The sequence below is a fragment of the Hyla sarda genome, chromosome 1 (genome assembly GCF_029499605.1).
Source record: "Hyla sarda isolate aHylSar1 chromosome 1, aHylSar1.hap1, whole genome shotgun sequence".
Taxonomy (NCBI): Eukaryota; Metazoa; Chordata; class Amphibia; order Anura; family Hylidae; genus Hyla; species Hyla sarda.
Genome location: NC_079189.1, coordinates 349,549,275 through 349,573,797, shown reverse-complemented (window position 1 = coordinate 349,573,797; position 24,523 = coordinate 349,549,275). Strand labels below are relative to the sequence as shown.

General features: G+C 42.1%; 1 protein-coding gene and 2 non-coding genes across 6 annotated transcripts in view; 2 read left to right on the top strand and 1 right to left on the bottom strand.

Moving 5' to 3' along the window:
- NFIB (nuclear factor I B) overlaps positions 1-24,523 on the bottom strand; it is a 427,846-nt gene that overhangs the window by 338,936 nt on the left and 64,387 nt on the right. The gene's annotated exons all lie outside the window — the stretch shown is intronic.
- On the top strand, positions 22,170-22,241 carry TRNAH-GUG (transfer RNA histidin (anticodon GUG)). The gene has a single exon. It is a non-coding gene; the product is annotated as a tRNA-His (tRNA).
- On the top strand, positions 23,635-23,706 carry TRNAH-GUG (transfer RNA histidin (anticodon GUG)). Its single transcript has one exon. It is a non-coding gene; the product is annotated as a tRNA-His (tRNA).

The following is a 24,523-nucleotide window of genomic DNA, read 5'->3' as shown; positions in this document are numbered from 1 at the left end:
GAGCCAGGATGTGGGACCCCCCCTCAAAGAGCATTAATGGGGGGAGCACTGAGCCCTAAAATAGGGGAACACCATGGGGGACAACGGGCCGTAACTGGGGTAGACAGGTGGGGTACAGAGGCCCGTAATACGGGGTACAGTGGGCCAGAAAATTATAAATCAAAATTATAAAGCGTACCTGCCGACTGTCTGTCTTGTGTTCTTCGTTGATGTTCCACGGAATAAAGATACTAGTGCACAATGCACGGGTGAGTGCGGTTCTTTCTACATTGTTTTGATGTTACAAGCAACTTGTGCCTTTCTAACAAGCACCCCGGCATAGCACACCCTCATTGGTCTCTATATCTCCCTGTCGAACGGATACCATGTCACGCTACCTCACGCTACCTATACCAGTATAGCGGTGCCGGACTGATTTCTTTCTGCTTCTACCTTAAGCATAATAAAAAAAAGGATATATTCCCAGAATGATGACCCAGAGCATAGCCAAAACTAAAAAAAATATGCCCGCCCCAAACCCTATGCTCTGAATCATCATTCTGGGAATGTGATGTGTGTGGCCGTCCCTAACCTGTTGCTTCAAATGCGCACCCGCTCAGGTGGAGAGAGAGCGCTGTGCATTTCAGGCAACATAAAAAAGCCCCCGATGATAGTGACTCAGTAACATATGACCCATTTCTGAAAAAACACCCCCAGAGGTCTTATCAGGTTTTTTTTTTTTTTTTCTTAGTTTTTTTTTGTCAATTTAGTGATTTATGGGGGTTACATTTTGGAATGTACTCTGGACTTGGTACATTGGTCAAATTATGGAAAATTCAAATGAATAGGGAAAATTTAGGGCTCCATGGAAGTGTGATACTCCGTGAAGCAGCCTATGCAGAGGCCCGGATTATCTGGGCAAGTGTCACACTGATACCTGGTGTCCTTCCGCATCCCCTTCCTGTAACACACTTTGCATTTTTTCTGGGATCGTCCCGTCCTTCCAGTGTTGGGGATCACACCTGGAAAGTGTTGGCCTGGGACGATCCTGGCGCCTATAACTCCAGACCCTTGGGAAGTCCGGCCTGATCTTTCCCGGTCAGCAAAGATCAGGAACCTTAGGACTTCTTCTTGGTACTGGAGGAATGTCCCTGTGTTGCCAGCGTACTGGGATAGTACAAAAGTGTTGTACATGGCAACCTGTACCAAGTAGACGTCAACTTTTTTGTACCATGCCCATGTTTTCTGCATGGCGTTATATGGCTTGAGGACTTGATCTGAGAGATCAACTCCCCCCATATACCGATTGTAGTCCAGAATACAATCGGGCTTGAGGACTGGTCCCACGGTACCTCGCACAGGGACAGGGGTGCTGCCGTTCCCATGAATAGTGGTGAGTATAAGGACATCCCTCTTATACTTCACCAACAACAGGTTATCATGGGTCAGGGCACGGGACCCTTGGGGATAGGCGTCTGGACCAAATTTAGAGGGAGGCCTCTCTGGTTCTTAGGCACGGTCCCACAAGCGGACGTGGATCTGGCGGAAAGGGATCTGAACAGAGGGATGCTGGTATAAAAATTATCCACGTACACGTGGAAACCCTTATCCAGCAATGGGTGCACAAGGTCCCAAATGAGTTTCCCGCTAACACCCAGAGTGGGGGGACATTCTGGGGGTTCAATACGGGAATCTCGTCCCTCATATACTCTAAACCTGCAAGTGTACCCGGAGGTACTCTCGCAGAGTTTGTAGAGTTTCACGCCATACTGCACCCGCTTCGAGGGAATATACTGGCAGAAGATGAGTCTCCCCTTAAAACTGATGAGAGACTCATCTACCGAGAGGTCCCTGAGCGGTACATAGGCCTCCAGAAATTTGGCCCCAAAAGTGATCGATGACCAGCCTCACTTTGTAAAGCCGGTCATGGGCGGGATAACCTCGGGGCGGACATGCCGCATTATCTGCATAATGCAGGCATTTCCGAATCGCCTCGTACCGCTTCCGTGTCATCGCCATACTGGCGTCTGATAGAGGACGTCCCCACTCCAGTAATGACTAGCACTTGGTTTTTTGACCAGGCCCATATGCAGCGAGAGGCCCCAAAATGTCCTCATTTCCGCTGCATCAATGGCGCGCCATTCATTGGACCTGGCCAAAAAGGAATCGGGGTGGTGGGCAATGAACTGCTGGGCATACAAGTTTGTTTGCTCCACCATTAGTTTGACCTGGCTGTCACTGAAAAAAAACTTTTAAAAGTCCAGATCAGTGAAGCCAGCATGGTCAATCCGGATTCCTGAGTCGCCAACAAACTCAGGAATCCGTGGCTGATAACCCTCTGGGGGGCTCCAGACAGGGTCATCGGAAGGGGGCTCCGGTGCACTTGTCTGGGGGGCCGGACTCCTATCACGAGTGACATTGCCACTCGTACTAGTGTCGCCCATTGGGTCACTCTCCGCCGCCATACAGGGGACTCATCATCACTACTAGATGATGAGGAGGGGGCGAGGAAGAACACAAAAATGTAGGATCTTCCTTGTCCTCACATATTCGGAGTCGGAGGCTAAAAAAGCGTAAGCCTCCGCTGCCGAAAATGCCCACGGGCCATCGCCTTTTTTCTACAGTGGAGGGGGGAGGGGGTGTGTGCAGGGGGGGGGTGGGGAAGTGTGTATGTGGTGCTTGGTGTAAACTTTATATAATAACGGTGTGTAATTTACAACCACACACCGTTATTAGAAACAAAAAAAGCTGCGGCCAAAAAAAAAAGGGGGTGGCAAACGCAGCTCCCTGAACCCCTAATAGGACCAGGGGTAAGGGATCAGACCCTAATAGGACCCTGGGGGACCTATTAGGGGGTCAGGGGGGATTTTTTTTAATAAAAAAAAAAGCTGCGGCCAAAAAAAAAAGACTGATGGCGCACGCAGCTCCCTGAACCCCTAATAGGGCCCGGGGTCAGGGATCAGACCTAATAGGACCCTTGGGGACCTATTAGGGGGTCAGGGGGGTACTTTTTTTTTTTTACTTTTATTAACTTTATTGACACTTATTTACCTACCTGTCCCTGCAAGAGTCTGTCCCTATTCTAACGGCTCCTGAGGGGGCTCCAGAGCTCTGAGGGGGGATCCACGGTCCTCTGCTGTACCAGCTGACTGAACGCAGCGAGCGGGTACAGCGGCGGGAAGGACCGTTAACCCCTCCTCTGCCGCTCTACTATTGGCCAGACGATCGCTGGCCAATAATAGCATTGCTGGGGTGGTGACAGTATTGTCACCGCTTCCCAGCCACGGCAGGTGATTGGTGGTGTATCGTACACCGCTGATCACCCTGTATTTCGTGGTCATCGGGTCACAAGTGACCTGAATGACCCAAATCGCCGAAGATCGCTTGCGTGAATTCGCAAGCGATCTCCGGCGATCGCCGACATGCGGGGCTGTAATCAGGGCTGTAATCAGGGCTGTAGCTCTGATGAGGAGCTCAGGTGCGCTGTTGCAAGGGGGCACATGGGGGTCCAGCACACATAACACTGAGGCATTGATTCCTAACCAGGGTGCCAGGACACTCTGGTAGGAAATATGGCGCTAACATTTTTAGATTTTTCTACAATTTTCTGTTTATGCCTCAGGAGCAAAAAGAGCTAGCTACAGCTCTGTCTGTAATGCACATCATGTAACAATGTTTAGCCACTTATCTGACCGCTGTTTTAAAAGCCTTGTAGTTTGCAGACTTTGTTTAACCCCTTAAGGACTAAGCATTTTTCCGTTTTTGTACTTTCGTTTTTTCCTCCTTACCCTTTAAAAATCATAACCCTTTCAATTTTGCACCAAAAAATGTTTCATGCTACCAATTCTACTTTGTAATGACATCAGTCATTTTACCCAAAAATCTACTGCAAAACCAAAAATAAATTCATTGTCCGACAAAATTGAAGAAAAAATGCCATTTTGTAACTAATGGGGGCTTCTGTTTCTATACAGTACTTTTTTCAGTAATATTTAAAAGTTATCTTTATCCTGTAGGTGCATACGATTAAAATGGTACCCTACTTCTATAGTTTTGATTTTGTTTTACTTCTGGAAAAAATCCTAACTACATGCACGAAAATTAATACATTTAAAATTGTCATCTTCTCACCCCTATAACTTTTTAATTTTTCCGCATACGGGGTGGTGTGAGGGCTCATTTTTTGCATGAAAATCTTTTATTGGTATAATTATTGTTTTGATTGGACTTTTTGATCGCTTTTTCTAAATTTTTTTATGTTATAAAAAGTGACCATAAATACACTATTTTGGAATTTGGAATTATTTTGTGCACACGCCATTGACTATGCGGTTTAATTCATTATATATTTTTATAGTTCGGACATTTACACACGTGGCAATACCACATATGTTTGTTTTTATTTACACAGTTTTTTTTTATGGGAAAAGGGGGGTGATTCAGACTTTTGTTAGGAAAGGGTTTAAATCATCTTTATTACCTTTTTTTCTTCAGTTTTTCTTAGCAATATTATAGCCCCCAGAGGGGACTATAACATGCAGTATATTGATTCAATACACTGATCAATGCCACTGCATGGCATTGATAAGTGTCATTGGCGGTCGATTGCTCAAGCCTGGATTTCAGGCTTTGAGCAATCAATCGCCGATTTGACAGGCAGAAGGCAGGTAAGGAACCTTCCTTTAATTAAAGTGCGGATTTGACTCTTAAGTAAGGTTTGTGTTTATAATGTGAAAGTGTCCAAAACATTTTATCGTGTTTCATTCAGGCTTCAGTTTTCGAGAACCTTTGTAGTTTGCAGACTTTGTTTAACCCCTTAAGGACCAAGCCCATTTTCACCTTAACACTTAAGGACGAGGGTTTTTTCCGGTTTTGCACTTTAGTTTTTTCCTCCTTACCTTTAAAAAATCATAACCCTTTCAATTTTGCACCTAAAAAACCATATGATGGCTTATTTTTTGCGCCACCAATTCTACTTTGTAATGACATCAGTCATTTTACCCAAAAATCTTTGCTGAAATGGGAAAAAAAATCATTGTGAGACAAAATTGAAAAAAAAAATGCCATTTTGTAACTTTTGGGGGCTTCTGTTTCTACGCAGTAAATTTTTCGGTACAAATTACACATTCTCTTTATTCTGTAGGTCCATGCAATTAAAATGATACCCTACTTATATCGGTTTGATTTTGTCGTACTTCTGAAAAAAATCATAACTACATACAGAAAAATTTATACATTTAAAATTGTCATCTTCTGACCCCTATAACTTTTTTATTTTTCTGCATATGGGGTGGTATAAGGGCTAATTTTTTGAGCCATGATCTGAAGTTTTTAGCGGTACCATGTTTGCATTGATCAGACTTGTTGATCACTTTTTATTCATTTTTTCATGATATAAAAAGTGACCAAAAATACACTATTTTGGACTTTGGAATTTTTTTGCGCGTACACCATTGACCGTGCGGTTTGTCAGGATGTGCAGGAAAGTCAGCTATAACGAATGCTGACTTTCCTGCACATAGCCAGCATTTCTCAAGAAACATTTGGCGACAAAAATTTAGCACATGTGCCATACAGGGAGAGTATGTCATGCCACCTATACACAAGCTTTTACAATGTTTGTGCTGTTATCTGTGACCACTTTACCCATTTCAGATTACGAGTAGAGAGCCAGTGTAAAACTTCCTATTGCCAACAGAGCAGTGACTTTTGTGGAAACTGTCCGGCACCACAAATCTCTTCTTAGACATACATTCATTCCAAAATTACTGGCAAGAACAAATTTTCCTTATATACAGACTCGGTGGTGTTTCACATCTAAGCTATAGAAAACTTTTATTCACAGCATATTAAAACAACCACAACATGGAATGTTCGTGCAGGGGAGTATTATGAAGGTGAGGAGGGGTGGGGGTTAGTGAGTGGCTGGCATAACAGCCAAGAAGGATAGCTACATTGAGTAGGGTGATTTTCAGCAGATTTACAAACATGAGCCGCTGAGATAACTCAGGTACATTTGTAGACTGTTTAGTTTAACTTAAGACGGTTAAGAATTACAGTTATAACAGTTTTATCTCCCCATAGAACTATTTTCCATTTAATATATATACTTACAATTTGTACCATATATCAGAACTTGGTCTGGTATGGTAAATTAAGTTGCCATTAACTCCTAGAGGACACACATACATTGATGTACATGTATGTTGCGGGGTTCCACAATCTCCATGTCTCTATGGTGATCGAAACAAGACAGCTGCTGTTATCAACAGCCAGAACCTCATGCATAATGGCGGAGATCAGCGATCAAAGTGATGTCTGCCATTAACCCTTTAGATACTGTGATCAATGCTGTATCGCATTTTTGAAAAATACAACTCATCCAGCAAAAAACAAACCCTTACACAGATACATTAACAGCAAAAGGAAAAAGCTGATGTTCTTGAAAGGCAAGAGTGAACAACAAGAAGAATGCATGGTGCATAAATGGCGGTTTAAAAATGTATGGCATATCCTCAGCCGGCTAATTATCAGCTGTATGAAGGGGCCATGGCATTCATGCAATGTTTAAAATGATCATACCCTACTCCCAATTGCCATACTATTAGTTGCGCCAATGCATGGAACTTCATGGTTGTCCCATTCAAGCTAGTAATACTATGGCAAATGCGAGTATGAGTAGATATTGACACCCAAGAGGTTGCAGCAGGCACCTGAGTGCTGCAACCCCTTATTACAATGTACTTTTTTTCACTATAAAATGCTATGGTAGTTCAGAGAAATCATAGGAGGAGATTTATCAAATCCTGTGTAGAGGAATAGTGGTGCAGTTGCCTATAGCGACCAATCAGATAGCTCCTTTCATTTTTCAAAGTCCTTTTTAAAAATAAAAGAAGCAATCTAATTGTTTGCTATGAGCAACTGCACCACTCTTCCTCTGCACAGGTTTTGATAAACCTCCTCCATAGTTTTCATGATAAACCTTGAGCTGGGGCTTCTCACTGTGCAGATTTCTCCCTATTGTGGGAGAGACCAGCATGTGGGTAGAAGCCAGTAGAGTTGTCTCCTTCACTTTATCATCTGTTGCCAGCTCAAAGCTGTCATCCTAAATGAAAAGGCTCTTTGAATATTTTACACTCTTAGGGCTCGTTCACACAGGCGGATTTGAACGCGAACTTGCGGCGTACTTACCGTTGAAAATTTGAGTGGAGATGGGCTCTCCATGGATTATTCGGCAGATGAATTTCCACTGCAGAAAATCTGCCATAGACCTTATTGACAGCCCGTGGAGAGCTCCATTCAAACTCTCAGCGGGAAACTAATGAGTTCATTATCAAATCTGCCCGTGTGAATGAGCCCTAAGGGTACCTTCTCATGTACAGGATCTGCTGAATATTTTCTGCTGCTGATTTTGCTACCCATTGACTTCAGTAGGTAACAAAATCAGCTGGGGGAAAATATGCATCAGATTCTGTATGTGTGAACGTATTTTAAATGTAAAAAGGAAAAAAATATATATTTTTTATATAATATTTTTTATATTATGTCAACATATGACAAAAAAAAATATTGCTAGGAGATGACATCATATTATGATTGGAGGGGTTCTTTACGCTGGGGCCCTCATCATTACTAATTAAGAATACTGTCACTTTTTTCCTAGCATAGCAATGCTCCCAGCTATGACTTCAATAGAGCCCTGCTGCAGTTCCTATTGTACAGAGAGTACGAGGCAGTGCTGTGCGGGGAAAGGCTTTTTTTTCCCAATTGCCAATGGTGTGATGCCTGTGATAATGATATGACTACTGAAAAGGGATCTCTCTGTCCCCCCCCCCCCCCCCCCCCCCACACACACACACACATGGACTTGTAGGACCGGTGGAATTTTATTGAAAAAATACACCATTTAATTTAACTAATTAACATAACACCTCCCACCTCCCTAATACAGAGGGGAAATCACCACAGTCCCTTGTGTATATGACAAGTAGAAAAAAATTACAAACATTAAAGGGAGGGATATTTGTGTGCTGCTGTTAGAACTAAGGGACAACAAATTATCATTGAAAATTAACGATTCCCTTACATCCTACCAGTGGCACAGATAGGGAGTTAGCAAGAAGAAACCCACATGAGAGGGCTCTCATGTCTGGCGGAAAATAACACTGTCTGCAAAAATGAGGAGTAACTTGAGATTCTAGTATCCACTCTATAGTGCGATATGAAAGTGGAGTGAGAACTCCAAGAAGCCGATTTACAGATGACATCCAGCGAAATCGAGCTTCTCTCTGCAAATGAAGTAGCTACAGCTTTTGTAGAGTGAGATTTAACCCCTTAAGGACACATGACGTACTGGAACGTTATGTGTCTGCTCCCGATCTATAACGCGGGGCCACGGTGTCAAAGCGGGTCGGGCCCGGCCTCTAACAATGGTCGGGACCCGTGGCTAATAGCGCGCGGCATTGATCGCTGTGCCGCGCGCTATTAACCCTTTAGACACGGCGTTCAAAGTTGAACGCCGCATCTAAAGTGAAACGGAAACCATGCCGGTTAGCTCAGTGGGCTGCTCACAGGACAGCAGGAGGGTCCCTACCTGCCTCCTCGCTGTCCAAACGCCGAATGACTGCTCAGTGCCTGAGATCCAGGCATGAGCAGTCAAGCGGCAGAATCATCGATCACTGGTTTCTTATGAGAAACCAGTGATCAATGATAAAGATCAGTGTGTGCAGTGTTATAGGTCCCTATGGGAGCTATAACACTGCAAAAAAAAGTGAAAAAAAAGTGAATAAATATCATTTAACCCCTTCCCTATTAAAAGTTTGAATCACCCCCCTTTTCCCATAAAAAAAAACACAGTGTAAATAAAAATAAACATATATGGTATCACCGCGTGCAGAAATGTCCGAATTATAAAAATATATCGTTAATTAAACCGCACGGTCAATGGCGTGCGCGCAAAAAAATTCCAAAGTCCAAAATAGTGCATTTTTGGTCACTTTTTATATCATGAAAAAATGAATAAAAAGCGATCAATAAGTCCTATCAATGCAAAAATGGTACCGTTAAAAACTTCAGATCACGTCGCAAAAAATGAGCCCTCATACCACCCCATACATGTAAAAATAAAAAAGTTATAGGGGTCAGAAATTACAATTTTAAACGTATTAATTTTCCTGCATGCAGTTATGATTTTTTCCAGAAGTACGACAAAATCAAACCTATATAAGTAGGGTATCATTTTAACCATATGGACCTACAGAATAAATATCAGGTGTCATTTTTACCGAAAAATATGTAGAGACGTAAGCCCCCAAAAGTTACAAAACAGCGTTTTTTTTCCAATTTTGTCTCACAATGATTTTTTTCCCATTTCACTGTAGATTTTTGGGCACAATGACTGACATCATTACAAAGTAGAATTGGTGGCACAAAAAATAAGCCATCATATGGATTTTTAGGTGCAAAATTGAAAGAGTTATGATTTTTAAAGGCAAGGAGCAAAAAACGAAAGTGCAAAAACGGAAAACCTTAAGGTCCTTAACCCCTTAAGGACGCAGGACGTAAATGTACGTCCTGGTGAGGTGGTACTTAACGCACCAGGACGTACATTTACGTCCTAAGCATAACCGCTGGCATCGGAGCGATGCCCGTGTCATGCGCGGCTGATCCCGGCTGCTGATCGCAGCCAGGGACCTGCCGGCAATGGCCGACGCCCGCGATCTCGCGGGCGTCCGCCGTTAACCCCTCAGGTGCCGGGATCAATACAGATCCCGGCATCTGCGGCAGTTCGCCATTTAAATGAACGATCGGATCGCCCGCAGCGCTGCTGCGGGGATCCGATCATTCATTTAAATGGCACGGAGGTCCCCTCTCCTTCCTCCGTGCGGCTCCCGGCGTCTCCTGCTCTGGTCTGTGATCGAGCAGACCAGAGCAGGAGATGAACGATAATACTGATCTGTTCTATGTCCTATACATAGAACAGATCAGTATTAGCAATCATGGTATTGCTATGAATAGTCCCCTATGGGGACTATTCAAGTGTAAAAAAAAATGTAAAAAAATGTAAAAGTAAAAGTAAAAAAAAAGTGAAAAATCCCCTCCCCCAATAAAAAAGTAAAACGTCCGTTTTTTCCGATTTTACCCCCAAAAAGCGTAAAAAACATTTTTTATAGACATATTTGGTATCGCCGCGTGCGTAAATGTCCGAACTATTAAAATGTTAATGATCCCGTACAGTGAACGGCGTGAACGAAAAAAAATAAAAAAAGTCCAAAATTCCTACTTTTTGAATACATTTTATTTAAAAAAATATTATAAAAAATGTATTAAAAGTTTTTTACATGCAAATGTGGTATCAAAAAAAAGTACAGATCATGGCGCAAAAAATGAGCCCCCATACCGCCACTTATACGGAAAAATATATATACGGAGGTCATCAAAATAAAGGGATTATAAACGTACTAATTTGGTTAAAAAGTTTGTGATTTTTTTTAAGCGCAACAATAATATAAAAGTATATAATAATGGGTATCATTTTAATTGTATTGACCCTCAGAATAAAGAACACATGTCATTTTTACCATAAATTGTACGGCGTGAAAACAAAACCTTTCAAAATTAGCAAAATTGCGTTTTTCGTTTTAATTTCCCCACAAAAATAGTGTTTTTTGGTTGCGCCATACATTTTATGATATAATGAGTGATGTCATTACAAAGGACAACTGGTCGCGCAAAAAACAAGCCCTCATACTAGTCTGTGGATGAAAATATAAAAGAGTTATGATTTTTAGAAGGCGAGGAGGAAAAAATGTAAACGTAAAAATTAAATTGTCTGAGTCCTTAAGGCCAAAATGGGCTGAGTACTTAAGGGGTTAAGGGGTTAACAAACTCAGGTGGCTCCATACTCTGAGACATATAAGACTCCCGAATTGTCTCTTTAATCCAATGACTGAATGAACCTAATGAACCTTCCGGGTACCAGAAGATAAGGAGATTCTCATCCTTCCTAAATTCCTTGGATCTGTCAAGGTAAATCCTCCAAAATTGTCCCTGTCTCATCTGAATGAGCTGGTTAAATCAAGCTCTCTTGGGCCAATACAGAATAATGGCAACGTCTGATGCTTGGTTTTGCCTGATTTTCATCAATACCCTCGGTATCATGGAGATTGGAGGGAAGATGTAGGCCAGCCTGAACCTCCATAGGAGCGTCTGTTACCACCGAATTGTCTTCCCTGTAAAGGGAACAGAATCTCTCCAACTTGGTATTGAACTTCATTGTCATGAGATGGTCTCTGGCATGCCCCACCTGAGCATAATTTCTTTGAAAACATCCGGATGGAGAGACCACTCCCAGGTAGGAAGACCCTGGCTCAGGTGATCCGCTATCAAGTTGTGAGTTCCCCGAATATGAATAGCTAATAAATGGGTGAGGTTCCGCTCTGCCCAATCCAGAATCACACCTCTCTCTCTCAGGAGACTTTGTGACCTCGTGTCTCCCTGCTTGTTGATATAGAGGACAGCTGTCATGCTGTCTGATTGAACTCTTAGAGCTTTGCCTTGAATGCAGGGAGAGAAGTGAAAGAGAGATAACTTGATTGCCCTGATTTCTAGGAGATTCGATGACAATGACTTCTCCTGAGATGTCCAAGTTCCTTCAACTGTCTTGTCCAACAGGTACGCTCCCAATCCTACAAGGGATGCGTCTGTGGCACGTATGATCCAATCGGTTTGGATCAGGGACTTGCTGTTCTCCAGATGGACCCACCATCTGTGATTCCACTTGGCTAGTACCTCTGATTGTAATGGATATAGGTGCCACAATGTCCAAGGAACCGCCTCTGTGGTTGCTGACATTAGTCCCAACATTCTCATTAAAACTTGGATTGTTACCTTTTTCCGAGGAACGTATTGAGAACAGGCTGTATCCTAAACTTTCTGTTTCCTTTCGGGAGTGAGATGAATCGTCATACTTGATGAATAGATCAGGAACCCCAGGAACTTCACTTGTTTCAATTGATTATCTATCCTAGTTGATGGAGAAAGGATACAGCCAACTGAATGTGTTGGGACAGGATTGCTTGTGAAGGGGCTTTGAGAAGCCAATCATCCAGGTAAGGAACTATGCTTAGACCCTGGAGTCTTAGAGCTGCCACCACAGAAACCACCTCTTTGGTAAATGTGTGTGGGGCAAAAGAATGGGAGGGCCACAAACTGATAGTGTTTAAGCACTCCCTGAACCTGAACAGCAATCCTAAAAAATCTTTTGGATCCAGGATGGATGGGAATATGAAGGTAAGTATCCTTGAGATGCAAGGTAGCAGGAAGTCCCCTGGCAAGAGAAGATTGATTACTGACTGTATAGTTTACATCCGAAAGCGCTTGTCCTTTATGTACTGATCGAAACATCTCAAATCTATAATCATTCTTCAGTGCCCAGTTACCTTGGGAACAAGAAAGACTGGAGAGTAAATTCCTGCTCCATGTTCCTGAAGAGGAACTTCTTCTAATGCTTCTTTTTTGGAGACATTCTAAGATGTAGTTTTCTAGAACTTCTATCTCGATCTTCGGAAGGAGTCTGGTCCTTACAAATCTGTCTGTAGGTTGACTGTCCATGTCTACTAAATAGCCCTTTGCAACTATGAGGAGGACCCAAGTATCTTGAATGAAAGACTTACAAGCATCTAGAAAATGATGTAGGCAACCGCCTACAGGAAGAAAGAGTGTGCATGGGTTCCAGGGTTTGAACCAAAGAGGGTGTCTACCCACAGATGAAAGTGCCATGGGTTTTGTTGATAGCTTAAGTTGCTGCGGGGCAGCATCGCACAGAAAATCTACCGCCAGACAAAATGTCCCCCGATCTAGGTCAGACTGCACTTGCTGAAGTCTAGTCCTCAAAAAATGAGCTACCTCCATAGCAGCAATAGAGACCGAGACAGAAGCAGAGGCAGAAGAGTATATGCATCTCAGCGTGCAATCAGCTTTCCTATCCATTGGCTCTTGAAGGCTAGAGCCATCATCAGAGGGAACCAGGGTCTTCCTAGATAACTTTGCTATTTGCCATATCTACCTTTGGTACCGGATTCCAGGATGACACTTGATCCTCTCTCACAGGATAAATGGACTTAAAATGCTTGGTCAGCACAGGACCCTTTTCTGCTTCATTAAGGAGGGGAGGGAATCATCCTAGGCCCTTTAGAGGCAGAGGCAGAGACTTCACCCACATCAACATCATGGTCCCCCGACTTGATGGATTTTAGCAGCCACAGTTTTTTTTTTTTTTTACCAAGAAAAAAGTATGGGTATCCATTCTCTTCTTCAGAGGGAGATGATTTAGAATAGACTCTTCGATGGAAGCCTCAAAAGTGTTCATATTTGTCTCAACAAAATTTTTTACCCTGACCACTTTGTCCTGGATTGACGGAACTTGCTGTGACTGGGTTCTAGCACAACAACTTGGACAGCGGAAATACGGTTAATTATCCTCCAGAAGTGCCTGACAAAAATGGGACTGAAGGTGTTTGCATTTAGACACAGATTTCCTGGAAGGAGGTTCCCGGTCATTAGTGCCAGCAGATCCCAAAATATAATAGGGTATAAAAAATGTAACATTTAGCAAAAAAATATCAGGAGAGAATAAGAACTCAAGAAAGCACTAATGTGGCACAAGACTGAAAGCACTGCCCTCTAAGAAGCAGGAATATAGAAAAAAACAGGAGCGCTTCCATGTGAAGAGTCTCAGGAAAAAGTACAATGCTAGTAGCCAGAGCGGACCCTGCTCACCTGGTAAAGTTGTGCAATCTACAAGCACAACACTGACACTTCGCATGAGGAATGACTCAGACAGCTGCAGTGGCTTCCCACGCTGGATCACCAGCGTGTATAGCAGGAACAAAGAAGATAGAGAAAAACTGGAAGCCTGTTATCGCGCTGCTGTAATAACTTGAAGGATGAATTCAGGTAAGTTTAACCATTTATTGGTACACACACAACGCGTTTCAGGGAATGAATATCCCTTTCATCAGGCGTCTGATGAAAGGGATATTCATTCCCTGAAACGCGTTGTGTGTGTACCAATAAATGGTTAAACTTACCTGAATTCATCCTTCAAGTTATTACAGCAGCGCGATATCAAGCTTCCAGTTTTTCTCTATCTTCTTTGTTCCTCTAAGAAGCAGAACTGAGAGACAGTCAGACTTAAAGGGGTACTCCGGTGGAATTTTTTTTTTTAAATCAACTGGTGCCAGAAAGTTAAACAGATTTGTAAAGTACTATTTAAAAGTCTTAATCCTTCCAGTACTTATCAGCTACTGTATAATACAGAGGAAGTTCTTATCTTTTTGAATTTATTTTCTGTCTGTCCACTGTGCTCTCTGCTGACACCTCTGTTCATGTCAGGAATTGTCCAGAGTAGGAGAGGTTTGCTATGGGGATTTGTTTCTGCTCTGGACAGTTCCTGACATGGACAGATGTGTCAGCAGAGAGCACTGTGGTCAGACAAAAATTAATTAAAAAAGAAAAGAACTTCCTCTGTATTATATAGCAGCTGATAAGTACTGGAAGAATTAAGATTTTTAAATTGAAGTAATTTACAAATCTGTTTCACTTTCTGGCGCCAGTGGATTTAAAAAAAATGTTTTCCACCGGAGTACCCCTTAAAATAGACAAAATTTCATGCCACACTGAAGAACCCAAAATTCCTTAACCCCTTAAGAACCAAGCACGTATGAGTACGTCCCTGCGCCCTGGGTCTTAAGAACCAGGCACGTACTCATATGTCCGTGGGAATTTCGGTCCCCGCCGCGTGCCGGGCGGGGACCGGACCAGGGTGACTGCTGATATCTATCAGCAGGCACCCCTCGCAAATGCCCAGGGGGGTCATCAGACCCCCCCATGTCGGCGATCGGCGCAAATCGCAAATGAATTCACACTTGCGATTTGTGCAATTCCGGGTCATTACGGGTCTATGGTGACCCAGTGACCCGGAATATAAGGGGGATCGCGGGTGTCTAAGACACCCACAATCCCCCTGAAGAGATAGGAGTGAGGTGGCAGGGGTGCCACCCCTCCTATCCCTGCTATTGGTGGTCTAGACGCGACCACCAATAGCAGATCGGGGGCAGGGGGGGGGGGGTTAACTTTCGTTTTCCCCGTCCTGCCCACCCACAATAGGCGGGGCAGAATGGGGAAATGACAAAGGACTGGCGCAGGAGTCCACTTACCGATCTGCGGAGGCTGCAGGCGACGATCGGAGTCGGAGATCGGCGGGCGGCGATGTCTTGCAGCAGGCTCCCTGGATCCGACGGAAGCCGGTAAGTTGCCTAGCAACATCTGGAGGGCTGCAGTCCGAGACCACTATATAGTGGTCTCTATACTGTAGCACTCCAGATGTTTCAAAACTACAACTCCCAGCATGCCCAGACAGCTGTTTGGGCATGCTGGGAGTTGTAGTTTTGCAACAGCTGGAGGGCTACAGTTTGAGACCACTATATGGTAGTCTCTGAACTATAGCCCTCCAGATCTTGCAAAACTACAACTCCTAACATGCCTACACAACTGTTTGCTGTCTGGGCAAGCTGGGATTTGTAGTTTTGCAGCATCTGGAGGGCCACAGTTTGCAGTGGTCTCTATACTGTAGCTCTCCAGATGTTGCAAAACTGCAAATCCCAGCATGCTGGGAGTTGTAATTGTGATCCCTCCAGCTGTTGCATAACTACATCTCCCAGCATGCCCTTCGGTGATCAGTACATGCTGGGAGTTGTAGTTTTACAACATCTGGAGGCACACTGGTTGGAAAACATTGAGTTAGATAACAGAACCTAACTGAAAGTTTTCCAACCAGTGTGCCTCCAGCTGTTGCAAAAGTACAACTCCCAGCCTGCATGGTCTGTCAGTACATGCTGGGAGTTGTAGTTTTGAAACAGCTGGAGGTTTGCCCCCCATGTGAACGTACAGGGTACATTCACACGGGCAGGCTTAGAGTAAGTTTTCTGCTTCAAGTATGAGCTGCGGCAAATTTTTCGCCGCAGTGCGAACTCCTAGCGGGGAACTCACTGTAAACCTCCGCCAGTGTGAATGTACCCTAAAAACACTACACTACACTACACTAACACATAATAAAAGGTAAAACATTACATATACACCCCCTTACACTGTCCCCCCCCCTCAATAAAAAATAAAAACGTATTGTACGGCAGTGTTTCCAAAACGGAGCCTCCAGCTGTTGCAAAACAACAACTCCCAGCATTTCTGGACAGCCACTGACTGTCCAGGCATGCTGGGAGTTTAGCAACAGCTGGAGGCACCCTGTTTGGGAATCACTGTCATAGATTACCCCTATGTCCACCCCTATGCAATCCCTAATTTAGTCCTCAAATGCGCATGGCACTCTCTCACTTGGGAGCCCTGTCGTATTTCAAGGAAACAGTTTAGGGCCACATATGGGGTATCTCCGTACTCGGGAGAAATTACACTACAAATTTTGAGGGGCTTCTTCTCCTTTTACCCCTTATGAAAAGGAAGTGTAGGGTCTACACAAGCCTGTTAGTGTAAAAAAATTTTTTTTACACTAACATACTGGTGTTGCCCTTTACTTTTTATTTTCACAAGAGGTAAAAGGAAAAAAAGACCCCCAAAATTTGTAACACAATTTCTCCTGAGTACAGAAATTCCCCAGATGTGGGTGTAAAATGCTCTGCAGGCGCATAACAAGGCTCAAGAGTGAGAGCGCACATGTACATTTGAAGCCTAAATTGGTGATTTGCACAGGGGTGGCTAATTTTACAGCAGTTCCGACATAAACGCAAAAAAATAAATACCGACATGTGACCCCATTTTGGAAACTACACCCCTCACGGAATGTAAGAAGGGGTATAATGAGCCTTAACACCCAACAGGTGTTTGACAAATTTTCGTTAAATTTGAATGGGAAAATGAAAAAATTATTTTTTTTCACAAAAATGCTGGTGTTACCCTAAATTTTTCATTTTCACAAGGGAAAATAGGAAAAATGCCCCCCAAAATTTGTAGCCCCATTTCTTCTGAGTAAGAAAATACCCCAAATGTGGATGTTAAGTGCTCGGAGGGCAAACTACAATGCTCAGAAAAGAGGGAGCGCCATTGGGATTTTGAAGAGAAAATTTGTCCGGAATTGAAGGCCATGTGTGTTTACAAAGCCCCCATAGTGCCAGAACAATGAACCCCCCCCAACATGTGACCCCATTTTGGAAACTACACCCCTCACACGTAATGTAATAAGGGGTACAGTGAGCATTTACACCCCACAGGTGTCTGACAGATTTTTGGAACAGTGGTCCGTGAAAATGAAAAATTTTATTTTTCATTTGCTCAGCCCACTGTTCCAAAGATCTGTCAAATGCCAGTGGGGTGTAAATACTCACTGCAGCCCTTATTAAATTCTGTGAGGGGTGTAGTTTCCAAAATGGGGTCACATGTGGGGGGGGGGGTCCACTGTTCTGGCACCACTTTGTAAACGCACATGGCCCCTGACTACATTCCAAACAAATTCACTCTTCAAAAGCTCAATGGCGCTCCTCCTCTTCTGAGCATTGTAGTTCGACCGCAGGGCACTTGACGTCCACACATGGGGTATTTCCATACTCAGAAGAAATGGGGTTACAAATTTTGGGGGGTATTTTTTGCTATTAACCCTTGCAAAAATGTGAAATTTTGGGGGAAACACACATTTTAGTGAAAAATTTTTTTTTTTACATATGCAAAAGTCGTGAAACCCCTGGGGGTATTAAGGCTCACTTTATTCCTTGTTACTTTTCTCAAGGGGTCTAGGTTCCAAAATGGTATGCCATGTGGTTTTTTTTGCTGTTCTGCATCATAGGGGCTTCCTAAATGCGACATGCCCCCCGACCAAAATTTGCTCTCAAAAAGCCAAATATGACTCCTTCTCTTCTGAGCATTGTAGTTCGCCCGTAGTGCACTTCAGGTCAACTTATGGGGTACCTCCATACTCAGAAGAGATGGGGTTACAAATTTTGGGGGGTATTTTCTGCTATTAACCCTTGCAAAAATGTGAAATTTGGGGGGAAACACACATTTTAGTTTTTTTTTTTTACATATGCAAAAGTCGGGAAACACCGGTGGGGTATTAAGGCTCACTTAATTCCTTGTTACATTCCTCAAGGGGTCTAGTTTCCAAAATGGTATGGCATGTGTTTTTTTATTGCTGTTCTGGCACCATAGGGGCTTCCTAAATGCAACATACCCCCCAAAAACCATTTCAGAAAAACGTACTCTCCAAAATCCCCTTGTCGCTCCTTCGCTTCTGAGCCCTCTACTGCGCCCGCCGAACACTTTACATAGACATATGAGGTATGTGCTTACTCGAGAGAAATTGGGCTACAAATACAAGTATAAATTTTCTCCTTTTACCCCTTGTAAAAATTCAAAAATCGGGTCTACAAGAACATGCAAGTGTAAAAAATGAAGATTGTGAATTTTCTACTTCACTTTGCTGCTATTCCTGTGAAACAGCTATAGGGTTAAAACGCTGACTGAATGTTATTTTGAATATTTTGGGGGTTGCAGTTTTTATAATGTGGTGTTTTATGGGGTATTTCTAATATGAAGAACCCAAATCCACTTCAAACCTGAACTGGTCCCTGAAAAATAGTGAGTTTGAAAATGTTGTGAAAAATTGCTGCTGAACTTTGAAGCCCTCTGGTGTCTTCCAAAAGTAAAAACTTGTCAATTTTATGATGCGAACATAAAGTAGACATATTGGAAATGTGAATAAAAAAAATTTATTTGGAATATCCATTTTCCTTACAAGCAGAGAGCTTCAAAGTTAGAAAAATGCTAAATTCTCAACTTTTTCATCAAATTTGGGGATTTTTCACCAAGAAAGGATGCAAGTTACCACAAAAATTTACCACCATGTTAAAGTAGAATATGTCACGAAAAAACAATCTCGGAATCAGAATGATAACTAAAAGCATTCCAGAGTTATTAATGTTTAAAGTGACAGTGGTCAGATGTTCCAAAAACGCTCTGGTCCTAAGGTGTAAAATGGCCTGGTCCTTAAGGGGTTAAACCACAATACAATTCTAAAGCAAGTAGAAAAATCTAATGAAAGTAGACCACAAGTGATGTCACCTGCTGGGAGCGCCACTTCCGGAATCGTGGCAGCCCCCAGATTAGTTGTGGCATCGAAAACGCTGCCGCAGGACGCATAGCAGGCAGAATCCACAGGGATGCCGGAGAGGTAAGCTGCAAACCTACAGAAAGAAAAAGTTGACCTCATCTTTTCCATACACAAAGAAGGGGAAAGGAACACATAAAGATATAAAAATGGAAAGAAAAAAACCTTGGAAACCAAGCCTGCAAAGCAGACATAAGGATCCCCATGAGGGGGATCACCACCAGTCTAACCTGTCCAGAGGACAGAAAAAAACACAAGGGTCTGTGGTGATTACCCCTCTTTATTAGGGAGGTGAAATGTGTTATGTTAATTAGTTTAATTAAATGGTGTCTTTTTTCAATAAAATTCCACCGGTCCTACCAGTCCACGAGGGGAAGGGTGGAATACCCTATCAGTGCCGCTGGTAGGAGGTAAGGGAATAGGTCATATCCTAGGTGCTCTTGGAATTCTCCCTAAAGGCATGTACTGTAGATTACATGGAAATATCCCCTCCCTGTTATAACACATGTTAACCACTTGCCGACTGCACTTAGATTTTAAACACTCGGGTTGTTAATATATTAAAGGGGTATTCCAGGAAAAAAAAATTTATTATATCAAGTGGCTCCAGAAAGGTAAACAGATTTGTAAATTACTTCTTTAAAAAAATCTTAATCCTTTCAATAATTATCAGCTGCTGAAGTCTGGCAACAGTGCTCTCTGCTGACATCTCTGCTTGTCTCAGGAACTACACAGAGTAGACGAGGTTTGCTATGGGGATTTGCTTCTACTCTGGACAGTTCCCCAGGCAGGTGTCATCAGAGAGCACTTAGACAGGAAAGAACAACTCAACTTCAGCAGCTCATAAGTACTTTACAAATCTGTTTAACTTTCTGGAGCCAGTTGATATATAAAAAAAGTTTTTTCCTGGATAACTCCTTTAACTCTGCATGGAGAGTATTGCAGTGGCATAGAGATCGGGCTGCTGATAGAGAAGAGAGCTGGCTCTCCACAGAGAAGGCAGGGATGGTGTTTTACAGTACTGTTCCTGCCTTCCTGATCATGTATACAGAAAAAAATAATGGCCCATACTATGTCCCTGGCCGTGCCCCCTATATAGTAATATCTGTAACAGAAAAGTGACACAATTTAATACACTATTTTAGTGTCACATTGTGTAACTAATAAAAAAAGGTAATTAAAAACGGACATTTTTGCTGTCTTATTTTTAAAAATGTTCCCTTATGAAAAAAATTGAAATTTTGGATAAAATGACATTAAAAAAAATAATGGCTGAATCATGGGAAAAATGGCAAAATATTATTTGAGCAAACAAACGAGAAAACACTTTATAGCTTTCAAATCTATATTTACTAATAAAATTTAACCCCTTAAGGACCCACGACGTACCGGTATGTCATGAGTCCGCTCCCGATCTATAACGCAGGGCCACGGTGTGGCCCCGCGTCATAGTGGGTCGGGCCCGGCCTCTAACAACGGCCGGGACCAGGGGCTAATAGCGCGCGGCATTGATCGCGGTGCCGCTCGCTATTAACCCTTTAGATGCGGGGTTCAAATTTGAACGCCGCTTCTAAAGTGAAAGTGAAAGCATGCCGGTTAGCTCAGGGAGCTGTTTGGGATAGCCGCGGCGAAATCGCGGCATCCCGAACAGCTTAGAGGACAGCCAGAGGGTCCCTACCTGCCTCCATGCTGTCCGATCACCGAATGACTGCTCAGTGCATGAGATCCAGGCATGAGCAATCAAGCAGCAGAATCATTGATCACTGGTTTCCTATGAGAAACCAGTGATCAATGATAAAGATCAGTGTGTGCAGTGTTATAGGTCCCTATGGGAGCTAGAACACTGCAAAAAAAAGTGGGAAAAAAAAGTGAATAAAGATCATTTAACCCCTTCCCTATTAAAAGTTTGAATCACCCCCCTTTTCCAATAAAAAAAAACAGTGTAAATAAAAATAAACATATATGGTATCGCCGCGTGCGGAAATGTCCGAGTTATAAAAATATATCGTTAATTAAACCGCACGGTCAATGGCGTACGCGCCAAAAAATTCCAAAGTCCAAAATAGATGAATAAGTCCTATCAATGCAAAAATTGTACCGTTAAAAACTTCAGATCATAACGCAAAAAATGAGCCCTCATACTGCCCCATACGCGGAAAAATAAAAAAGTTATAGGGGTCAGAAGATGACAATTTTAAACGTATTAATTTTCTTGCATGTAGTTATGATTTTTTCCAGAAGTACGACAAAATCAAACCTATATAAGTAGGGTATTATTTTAATCGTATGAACCTACAGAATAAAGATAAGGTGTAATTTTTACCGAAAAATTTACTACGTAGAAACAGAAGCCCCCAAAATTTACAAAACTGCGTTTTTTTTTTCAATTTTGTCTCACAATAATTTTTTTTTCCGTTTCGCCATAGATTTTTGGGCAAAAGGACTGACCACATTACAAAGTAGAATTGGTGGCACAAAAAATAAGCCATCATATGGATTTTTAGGTGCAAAATTGAAAGAGTTATTATTTTTTAAAGGCAAGGAGCGAAAAACGAAAATGCAAAAACGGAAAAAACCCCGGTCCTTAAGGGGTTAAGGGGGGTAACATGGAATACTCTAGTAACATGGAGCTCTAGAAAAAAAAAAAAAAAAAAAAAAAAAAAAAAAAAAAAAGTGGCATTTTGTGAAACTGACCTTATTATGAAGCCTGAACATGAGAAAGTGTAAAATTACAATAGTGCAGTCTCTATAGGTATAGAAACCGGAATTTTTATTTGGGATTATTGAATTTAGTATAAAAATAAATAAATAAGAAATAAATGGCTGTATACATAAAGTAAAAATTTAGCTATGTGCTCTGTCATATGTAAATGTTGTTCTCTTAGTAAACATAGAGCTTCAGGACAGTACATATGTAGGTATACAGATTATCCACAAGGTGGTGTACTAGTCCTCTGGCCTGTGACGTCTGGGCTATCAGCTTTTGTGCTGAACGTGTAAACAAGTTCCCTGGTGGCTTGCCGTGATCGTATAGTGGTTAGTACTCTGCGTTGTGGCCGCAGCAACCTCGGTTCGAATCCGAGTCACGGCAGGAGTAAAGTCTCCTGGCACGGCAAAGGGACTGTGTTTTTATACAAAGCTTTTCCACTTCACATCTTAAATAAAGATGCATTTGTCTTCATACGGGAAGAAAGAGGTAGAATTTAACTATTTCACTACTTTTTTATTCTTTGAGTTGTCCCTGACTTTTTCTTTGCTCACATAAATCATATTTTTTTTCACAAGAAGACTGAACTTTACAATCATATTTTATGGTTTAATCATTGATTCTGTTTTTACTAAATTAACATTACATTAAATTGTTGCATTATTTTTGGTATATTTTTATTATTTTTGTTATATTTTATTTATTGTGAATATTTTTATATTGTCCTAAACCTATGGCTGTTTCCCAACTTATGGCTCTCTAGCTGTTGCAAAACTACAACGCCCATCATGCCCGGACAGCCAAATTCTGTAGGGAGATGTAGTTATGAAGCAGCTGAAGAGCCACAAGTTGGACATCACTTCTCTACGGTATACAATAGATCAGAAAACATACTGGCTTAGTAGAGCATGTAAACATATGCCTTTCCTGTAGGGGTCACTATATAATGGAAATCTTTGACACTTCATGGAAAATAAAAACATTTTCTATTTTTCTTCAGTAAATTATTTCCACAGTATAATGTTTTTTATGTGTAAAGTCTTTTTTCATGTAAATTAAATGACAAAAGCTCTCCATTTGCTGTGCTAGGAGATGCAACTCCTGCTGTGACTTGGATTTTAACCCAGGTTGCTGCGACCACTAACCAGATCATGGAAAGCCACCAGAAAAGCCGCCAGGTGAATTTTACCAACATTTACATAAATAGCAGGTACCTAGTAAAAGGACAGTGTAATAAATAGGGATGAGCGGCAGGGGCCATATTCGAATTCGCAATATTTCATGAATATATGGACGAATATTCGTCCTATTTTTGCAAAATTTGCATATTCGCTATGTTCGTTCTCTTTTTTTTAATGTGGAAATTCGTAATGAGATTCACATAGTGCGTATGCGCATAGTGCGAGCACAATCACTCACAAAAGTGCAGGACGGTGGCAGCATCACCAGGATTCAAGACCTTTAAAATATTTATTCCTACATGCAATGTTTCAGCCATGTGATACTTTCTTTGTCACCCGGCTGAAATGTTGTGTGTTGCATGAAATAAATCTTTAAAAGAACATGAATCCTGGTGGTGCTGTCACTATCCTGCACTTTGCACTTCTGTGAGAAGAAGGCATAAAATGACACCTCCCTTACTGTCACTTTTCGGCAGTGTTATTTATATTTATTGCACTGTCCTTTTTACTAGGTACCCTTTATTTATGGTAATGTTGGTAAAAATCACCTTTATTTTGCTCTTACAGAAGTAAAATAAACACTTTCCTGGTGGCTTGCCGTGATCGTATAGTGGTTAGTACTCTGCGTTGTGGCCGCAGCAACCTCGGTTCGAATCCGAGTCACGGCAGGAGTTGAGTCTCCTAGCACGGCATATGGAAAGCTTTTGTTAAAATAAGCATTAGCATTTTGTCATTTCATTTACATGAAACAAAGACTTTACACATACAAAAATTATATTGTGGTAATAATTTACTGAAGAAAATGTTTTTATTTTCCCTGAAGTGCTAACGATTTCCATTATACAGTGACCCCTACAGGAAAAGCATATGTTAACATGCTCTACCAAACCAGTACGTATTCTGACCTAATGTATACCATAGAAAGCATTGCCCAACTTTTGGCTCTTCAGCTGCTGCCTAACTACATCTCCGCAAAATAAAATGAACATGTTATGGGATCCAGAATTTCCATGGTGAAATGTCTGCCATGGAAATTCCATAGTGTGAATAGTGCAGCAAAATTCCATTGAAAACAATAGGAGAATGCTGCACCATATTTTTCTGGAGCGGGATGGCGCTCCGAAAATACAAAGTGTGAATGGGCGCTAACAGTGATGTACAAGCTTTGTTAAAAATATTTCCTTGCTATTAAGTATCTTTAATGGTTGATGTAAATATGACAGAAGGGACACATAAGTATTTAAGATGTTAGTATACTATATTTTAACACTCAACCTTTATGAATCATTCAGTAAGGTATACTCCAATCAGGAAGGACACCTCTGTGGCCGGTGATTGGCTGAATGGGGCATCTCCCACGGAAGTGGCCAAGATGACCGGGGAACGTCGGTGCAGCACACTATGATAAATCAGGGTAGGGGAGATATTTAATACCACCACTCAGGGCTGCCTTTAGAAATTTTGGGGTATCATACACAGTTTAAG